Raw genomic sequence first — 8,288 nt, forward strand, 5'->3', positions numbered from 1 at the left:
TGGCTCAGGCCGGTCATTTCTGCCGCGCGCTGGGTAGAATTCCCAGTCGAGGGCTGCCACAGACAGATGGCTGGCTGGCCTCCTCTTCATTCATCCCGTGTGCCCGTTCACTGAGCATTTTTTTATGTGCCACACAGGGTTTCTTAGAACTCTACTGGTCTTAACTCATTTATTCTTCACAGGACCTCTAGAGGTGGGCACCGCTTTTATCGACGCTGCGCAAAGGAGGAAACTGAGGCAGAGGTAAGCGAAGCTTCCTTCACGCCCTCTTTACTAGGAACTGTTTTCAGTTTATAGTTATTGGCTGGAAGGTGGCAATTTCCGGAGAATTTTTCTGGAATGATCCGGCTGGAACCCCTCGCTCACAAAGAAATTCACATGTTCTTTTCAGTGACAGACCAGACAGGAAGAGGGAAAGTATACTATGGGGGCGGTATCCCTGATATTAGAGCCTTCTGTACGACTGAGCAGGTGGCCTGGATGATCATGCTCACAGGGGACACTGGTAGTTTTCAGATTTTTGTCGGTCTCTGACCTTAGATCAGTGGTTTCCTAAAACATTCCACATTTCCTTCTAAAGCAAAGGTATGAACATACACCCCTTCTCAGGTGACTGTTCACAGGAGTTTTGATAGCCCGTGCAGTTTGAATACCACTGTGGAGCAAATTCCAAATCGTGCATTGTATCATCTGCAGTGGTCACCTTAGGACACAGAAATCGAGATGAACGATGGAGTGTGGTCCTCGGTTCCGTTCCTCCGCTGGCAATGAGGAGACCTTCGGGCAGGCTGGTAGCAGCTCTCGCTTCACCTTTGAGGCCCCCTCCTGTCCTTTGAGCTGAGCATAATCTCGTGTGAAATTTGACTGCACGCCTGCTGGGGCAGGAGGAACAAAGCCAGGCCCTGGTCGAACTGCAGTGGCCCCAAAGCTCGTCCTGAACCGCGCGGAATGATAAACTGGGGTTATGGGGAGATTGCTGACAGACGCTGTCAGAAAACTGCAGTAAAGGGAGAAGAAAAACGTGGAGGGCAGGGGAAACTGATGAAGGCGAGTGGTTGCAAATTTAGGTCATTAACCTCATGAGCTGTCACGGGCTTTCTGGTAGCTAGCTCCTGCTGTCCTAGTAGATGGAGCACCACTGCGAAACTGGGCAGGATGGCATGGGATCAACTCATCACCTGCCGAAAAAGGGCTGTTATCCAGGACAACTGGCATTTGTAAGGGTGAAGAGGTTCCAGGGCCTGAATCTCTGCTCTGTTCTTATCCTGTAACCCCAGTGACAACACACTGTGTTTCCTGTCCCCCCACACCAACACCACGATCTCTAGGCAGTCTGTCCATTTGGCTTCTTAGAATGAGTTAGTCCAATGCGGGTTGGAAATGCTGGTTATTTTAGTTAAACTCAAGCAATCTGATGGGCTCTCTCCTCCTGCCTTCCTCCCTCCCCACCTTCTGAAATCCTTCACACCCTTCAGTGCACATCTCAGAGGCTGCTGCTTCTACAAGCCCTCCCTTTCTCCCCAGTATTGTCTGGAGCTAGATTTCATCTTGCCCTCCTTGGTGTGTTTCATAGTGTAGCATGCACAAAAAACCATCTTGTATTTATCTTTTTTATTTGTGTCCATATCTCACTTTGACCCAAAGCTCCCTGAGGGCAGGACTCATGTTTTGTTCATCATCGCTGCCTCCATATCACTTTGCACACAGTACCTCATACAAAGTACATGCTTAATAACCTCTTGTGGAATTGAAGTAGATTACAGATCTTCCACACTCGTGGTTGCATGGAGAACAGCCTGTGTTTCTACAAACTTGAAGATACATGGGATGGATTGGGGAGGCATGAGATGAGCCGTCTCGGGGAGCAGAGACATCTGCAGGGACTGAACATTTTTATGCTGAGCCAGTCCAGGTCTGTCTCCTCCCCAAGCCATCAGCCCTTCTCATGTTTTCTCCTGGAGGGTCTCTGTTCTTCTTGCTTTTCAAAGATTAAATTGCCGCTGCCGCCGCCGCCGCCGCCGCCGCTGCTGCTGCTTCTTCTTCTTCTTCTTCTTCTTCTTCATCTTCTTTTTCTTCTTTTTCTGGCATGCTCTGAACGCCTCCCTGGCATCTTTTCTGCTTTTCAGAGAGCTTAGTTTGTAGCAGGCGGAAGGAACCCTCTGTGTTCTAGCAAGTTCGCTCACCTCCCCTCTGCTCTCTGTTAGCCTTAGTCTGAAGCAGGGAGGGGAACTCCCTGTCAGGAAGACTCTGATCTGTCCACAGGCATGGGCTTGCACAGCCCCAGGAGGTGATGCGAGAATGTCAAGTCATACTTGACCTTCAATATCAACTGGCTAAGAATGAGCCTCACCAGCCCCGAGGCCAAGCTTGCCATTGCTGTTTTAAAATACTAACCTAGGATCATTTTGTGTATGTTAAAGGATAGAGCTCAATACTTCAGAAAATAAGTGAATACAGTGATTCTTCTCTTTCTATTCTAATGTTTTAGTTATTATTATTATTTTCTGGCCATTTGTTTTAACACTCAGGGAATGTTCTATAACTGCAAGGGCCCCTAGTTCAATGACAGTCTCTAAATCTGGACACTCATTTTCATCTCTACTTTCTCAACAGAGCTGGATTTTGGGTATTCAACAGACTTCTTGTAGTAGGTACATCTTATAAAAATACATGGAGATGAAATTTGAGGGGCTGGGTAAAGAGTTTCTCCTCAGCTCCTGGCGACACAGCAGAAAAGGTGGGCTGTGGAAGACACAGAAGGAGAGAGATCTTTGGAGGTACGTGGCCAGAGCAGGCACAGCTCATTCTGTCCACATGGTCATTGGAAACCCTGACGGAGGTGTGAGCCCTCCCCTGGCCCTTACCGTCCACCATGTACATTTCGGACCTCAACAATTCTAATCTTCTACAGGCTCTTTCTGATCACAGCCCAGACCCTGTGACTGAAAGCAAAAGAACCTCCCCTTTCTCCTCAGTGTGGGCAAGATGCTGGAAAGAGTGTGTGTAAATCCATAAGAGTAGAAAACACAGCTTTGACAATATGTAACTGGTGAGTTTACCAAGCAGCATCTGTGACATAAACAAAACACTGCATTACAGTCTTTCCCCCAACAAACCTTTGAGCTTGATTCAGTGGGATTAGTTGTCTCCTGCCCAGGATGTCAGTGCTGGCAGGTCTTTCTGCTTTTGCCTCCAGTCTTACATAAAAGATACTCCAAGGTCACTTTAGGTTGTAAGCACAATCTGCATTCAGTAATTAGAATGTCATGGTGCAGATGTTAATCAAAACTTGGAATGTGACAGCAGCCAGTTGTCTGACTGCCTTCAGCTCTGACCTGTTTCAGGCATGGTCCTCTTGTCTCCACCCCTCCGTGTTCACCCCCACTCCCTCCTCACCATTCTCTCCTTCCTCCCCCTCTCCTCGTTCTCTTCCTTCCCCTCCTTTTCCTCTTACTCCCATCCCCTCTCCTCCTCACTCCCCTGCCTCCACTCCTCCCTCCTCACTCCTGTCCTTTCTCTTCTCCCTTCCTCTCCCTCCTCCCTCTTCTTCCTCTTTACCCCTCCCTCCTCGTGCCCGTGCTCCCTTCCCCTCCCTGCTCACTCCTGTTCCTCCTAACCCCCCTATTCAGCCCTTCCCTCCTTACCCCTTCCTCCTCACCTTCACACCCTTCCCTCCTCACCCCTCACTCCCCTGCCACCTGCTCTCTCTCTTCACTTCCTGTCCCCACCAACCTCTCTCACCCTCCTCCCTCTTCATCTCTCTTCCTCTTCACCCACTCCCTGCTCACCTTGCTGTCCCTGCTCATCTCCTTCTCCCTGTGTACTTCTCCCTGTGTACTACCTGCCACATCCTTGCCAACATGGTGGAAGAGGGATGGAGATGGGCCTGAAGCTACCATCCCTAGTCAAGTTGCTGATAATTAAAACAGACCTTTTCTGTTTTTTTGTGGCTGCCTTTTTGGGCTCTTTGAAGTACTCTGCTGAGCTTTTCCTCCTGCTCGCATTACCTATGTGGATTCACCTGCATTTGCCTAACCCTTTGTAACTCCTCCCTTAGCTGGTGGGTCCCCAGTCAACTCCTTCTGCTGAGATGTTCTCACCCTGGGTCGATGAGATGCGCTGGATCTCTTCTGGGTACTGCTTGCATCCGCTGCCAGGACCCTTTGCCCAGCCAGCCCTGAGGATGTGGGCTGACCCACCAGAGAGCACTGTCCTGCCTGCAGCACCAAGAGGGAGGGGGCTCTTTGCTCCCTGGACACATTGTCCTTGCAGAAGGCAGAGCTTAGGTAACACTCCATCCTGCTCTTCTTAGCCATGAGTTAGAAACGAGTCCTTGGTGTATACATTACACTTCAAAATTTTCAGCAACTCTCCTTGAAACTCTCTCTTCCAGCCTCTTATTCTATATCCTTGAGGGTAGAAGGTGGTATCCCATCGTTGTCCCAGGTAGAGGAAGATGGGGGTTCACAAGACAGTAGCACTTCTTGCATGAGAGAAGAGAGAAAAAAAAGGAAAAAACCACTTTGCTTATTTCCTTTTTCCACCCTCTCTGATCTCCTCTTTTTTTTTTTTTTTAAGATTTTATTTACTTATTTGACAGAGAGAGAGATCACAAGTAGGCAGAGGGGCAGGTGGGGAGAGGGGTGCTGAGCGGAGAGCCCAATGCAGGGCTCAATCCCAGGACCTTGAGATCATGACCTGAGCCGAAGGCAGAGGCTTAACCCACTGAGCCACCCAGGTGCCTCTCTCTGATCTCCTTTTATATTTTTGATCTGACTGAAAGCTTCAAGATTCATGAGACTAGTTTTTGAGAACTTTCCAAAGGGTTCTGTATGAAGCTGCAGGTCTTGCCTTGCTCCCACATGGACACATGACATCCTTTGTGTCACCCCTGTTGAAACAGAGGCTGGAAGAATTCAGTTCGAACACCCAGCTGCACATATTATCTGAAGTAACTCTAATGAGCTAGATATGTGCCTCTTACCTGCCCCTTCCTAGGGACAGCAGGTACACAATTTGGACCTGCCACTGTCAACAGCCACAGAAGAATAAGCCTGCTGGGGTCAGTCCTTTTTATTTATATTTATATTGCCCTAGATAATGCCAGGGTTTTACTGGAGGGGATAATGGACAGGTGGGAAGGGGTCTCAGCTCATTTCTGTGAGCAGAGGAATAGAAATTAAATGTTTTTCTCTAGTGTTTCAATATACAGAATGGGGTGGGGAGAAAGAGGTGCCTATTCTTTGGCATTTAAAGGGAACTCCCTAGTCAGCTCTAGTGACTAATCACAACCCCCAATCAGCAAGGTTACAGATCCTGCCATAGCACAGTACTCCCCTTTATGGGCTACGATGGCTGTCCACTAATGTAATCATGCTGCATTACAAACAACCGCAAGCTCTAAGAATCCTCTAAGAATCCGTGTCTGTTGTTGATGCTTCAGAGGGTTCTCTTGAGGATCGACCAGATGGTTCTGCTGATCTGGCTGGGCTCACTCTTCTTGAATGGGAGTTGGCTGAGTGCTGGCTGTTGGAGGATGACCTCGGCTGGAGTGATGGGGGAGAGAGCTGGCTCTGCTCCCTATATTTCTTCTCCTTCTATATATCTTCTCCTAGCTCAGGCAGGTAAAGGCACAAAAGTGAGTAGGAATTTGCAAGAACTCTTGAGCCCGACGCTTGAAACTGGCACACTTACTTTCAACTTGGACATCCTGTATTTTTTTATTTGCTAAGTCTGGCAACTCTGTACTTCATTTTCTTAGTCCAAACAAGTCCTGTGGTCAAGGCCAGAGTGGAGGGCCAGGGCAGAGCACTCTGACCACAGTGGAAAGCCTTGCACATTTATCTGGCAAAGGGCAAGGATCTAGGGCTGGTTAGAGTAATGCAATCAATCTACCCCATGGGCTTTTTTTTTTTTTTTAATCTCTATTTTTCTGGCTAAGCACCATCTATTTATAGTGGTCCGCCTCATGGTCTCTTCACCTGCATTGCTAGCAGTAGACATTAATTTTATTTTCAGGACTTTAGTTTCTACTTCTAGGGGAAACTGAGAAGTGTCCATATTCTCCCTTGCTAAAGTGACTCCTGCCCTCATAGAGCTTTGTAAACAGGATTCAGTTTCCTCCTTGGGCACTGTGATGAAGTTCATTGCCTTTTGGCCCTTTATGGTCCCAGAGAGTCAAAACTGTACATGTGAACTCAGAGTATATCAGGGTATTATGGTGCCAGAATCACTTGTGAGAAAGATTGACAAGTGAGCCGGAAGAAGGGCTAGAGACTTTGCAAGACAGACCCAAGGAGTGGCTGGAAGGAGCTGGCACGGGGAATGTAAATAACTCAGGTCATGGTTTCCAGGCCTACCTAACCCCCTGAATCATCTGGAGATATTCTACATTTCTTATTTCCTTGTGAGGACTAGGGACTCCTGGTCCATATCAACCTTAGAAATCCAGTTCCTGGGGCGCCCGGGTGGCTCAGTGGGTTAGGCCTCTGCCTTTGGCTCAGGTCATGATCTCAGGGTCCCAGGATCGAGTCCCACATCGGGCTCTCTGCTTGGTGGGGAGCCTGCTTCCTCCTCTCTCTCTGCCTGCCTCTCTGCCTACTTGTGATCTCTCTGTCCATCAAATAAATAAATAAAATTAAAAAAAAAAAAAAAAGAAATCCAGTTCCTCAGTTTGTTTCCTTACAGGTTCAGATGCATGTCAGTGTGAGTGGAGTAACACCCCTTGATGGAATTAAGGTTGGTTGGAAAACTTCCTGTGTGAAAACTGATTACATACCATAAATCTTAGTTAATCTCTATTTTTCTTAGTTATATTTTGTTAATTTCATGACCAATATCTCTATCCATTAGGGATAATGAATACAAAAGTTGTATTTGACTCTTCATGCTTACATTTTTGACTAGCACACTCTTTGAGAGAAAAACCATACCAATTCTGTGCTAGTGTGGAATATTCAGAATTTGGTTTCTCTTTGTGTTAAATGCAGTAACCTCACAATTTTTCTGATATTTAAGTATTTGCTTTGTTAAATAATACAATTTGAGGACTGGAGGAAGAGGGAGTAGGTATTAGCATGATTTAATTTTATTGCTTTTGAAGTAGCAAAGATTCATTGACTTGCAGACAGATTATTTAATTTCTCTGAAAAAGTGTAGTATACAATGAGTGACGGCCAATGATGTGTTTTTTTGATAAGTACTCTTAAGAAGACTATTTCTAAAAAAAAAAAAAAAAAAAAAGAAGACTATTTCTAAATGCAAAATGCCAAGCAAAATCTTGGGGAAAATGCTGCATATTTCTTTAGTGAGTTCATAGTGATCCACTGAACCCTTTTTGTTTCTTCTGTGCTCCTTAGAAATCCTTTTTCTGGTGTGCCTAGGTAGCTCAGTGGTTAAGAGTTTGACTTCGGCTCAGGTCATGATCCCAGGGTCCTGGGATGTAGTCCCACATTGGGATGCCTGCTTGGTGGGAAGCCTGCTTCTCCTCCCACTCCCCCTGCTTGTGTTCCTTCTCTCATTATCTCTCTGTCAAATAAATAGATAAAATCTTTTTAAAAAAAAAAAAAGCCCTTTATCTATTTAGGAATTTCTTTTTCCTGTTTTGAATGGAAATATTCTGCAGAGCGAACCACTTTATATATCTGTTTTAAATTCTTGATTGCTTTACTAAAATTCATTTTTAAGAGTTTTTGTGTAGCTTGGATTTATGACCCTAAGCACTTAAAGTCAACAGTGTGTCAAGTCTAGTTTGGCTGATGGAGTGGAGAGAATATTTAGTATTGTACTGAAATTTTATAAGCTTTGGCAATAAGGGGTAGAGATCTATATTCATTTCGAAACTAATATTGGAAAATGATGCCTTGTAATTTTATAGCATATCATCTCAGTTGACTCTCAGAATTACTGTTGCGTGATGTAGGTGGTTAGGTAGCCATATCCCTATGCTAATGAGAGAAAACCCAAGCCTCAGAGAGGTTGACCGAATGGGCCAGTATGTCCTGGTGTGTTGAAGAACCAGGCTAGGAATCCCGGTTTTCTGTCTGCAAGACCTGACTTTACATGACAGCATATGGCTTTTAAGACCGAAGTGGTTAGTTAGGGTTAGGCCTGTATATGCAAAGTTGGAACGAGACACCAACCCTATTTTCAAGAGCTCATTGAGAGGTTTACTGAGAGACAAGTCAAAGTGTGCTTCAGGGGCTCCTGGGTGGCTCAGTGGGTTAAGCCTCTGTCTTCAGCTCAGGTCATGATCTCAGGGTCCTGGGATCAAGCCCCACATTGGGCTC

The 8,288-nt window shown here is 46.2% G+C and overlaps 1 pseudogene; it reads right to left on the bottom strand.

Annotated features, from left to right (window-relative positions):
* Positions 1-699: 699 nt before the first annotated feature.
* The window catches only part of LOC111153530, a 14,819-nt pseudogene continuing 7,230 nt past the window's right edge, over positions 700-8,288 (bottom strand).

The sequence above is a fragment of the Enhydra lutris genome, unplaced genomic scaffold (genome assembly GCF_002288905.1).
Source record: "Enhydra lutris kenyoni isolate GAN:26980312 unplaced genomic scaffold, ASM228890v2 scaffoldscaffold33, whole genome shotgun sequence".
In the NCBI taxonomy this organism is placed as follows: Eukaryota; Metazoa; Chordata; class Mammalia; order Carnivora; family Mustelidae; genus Enhydra; species Enhydra lutris.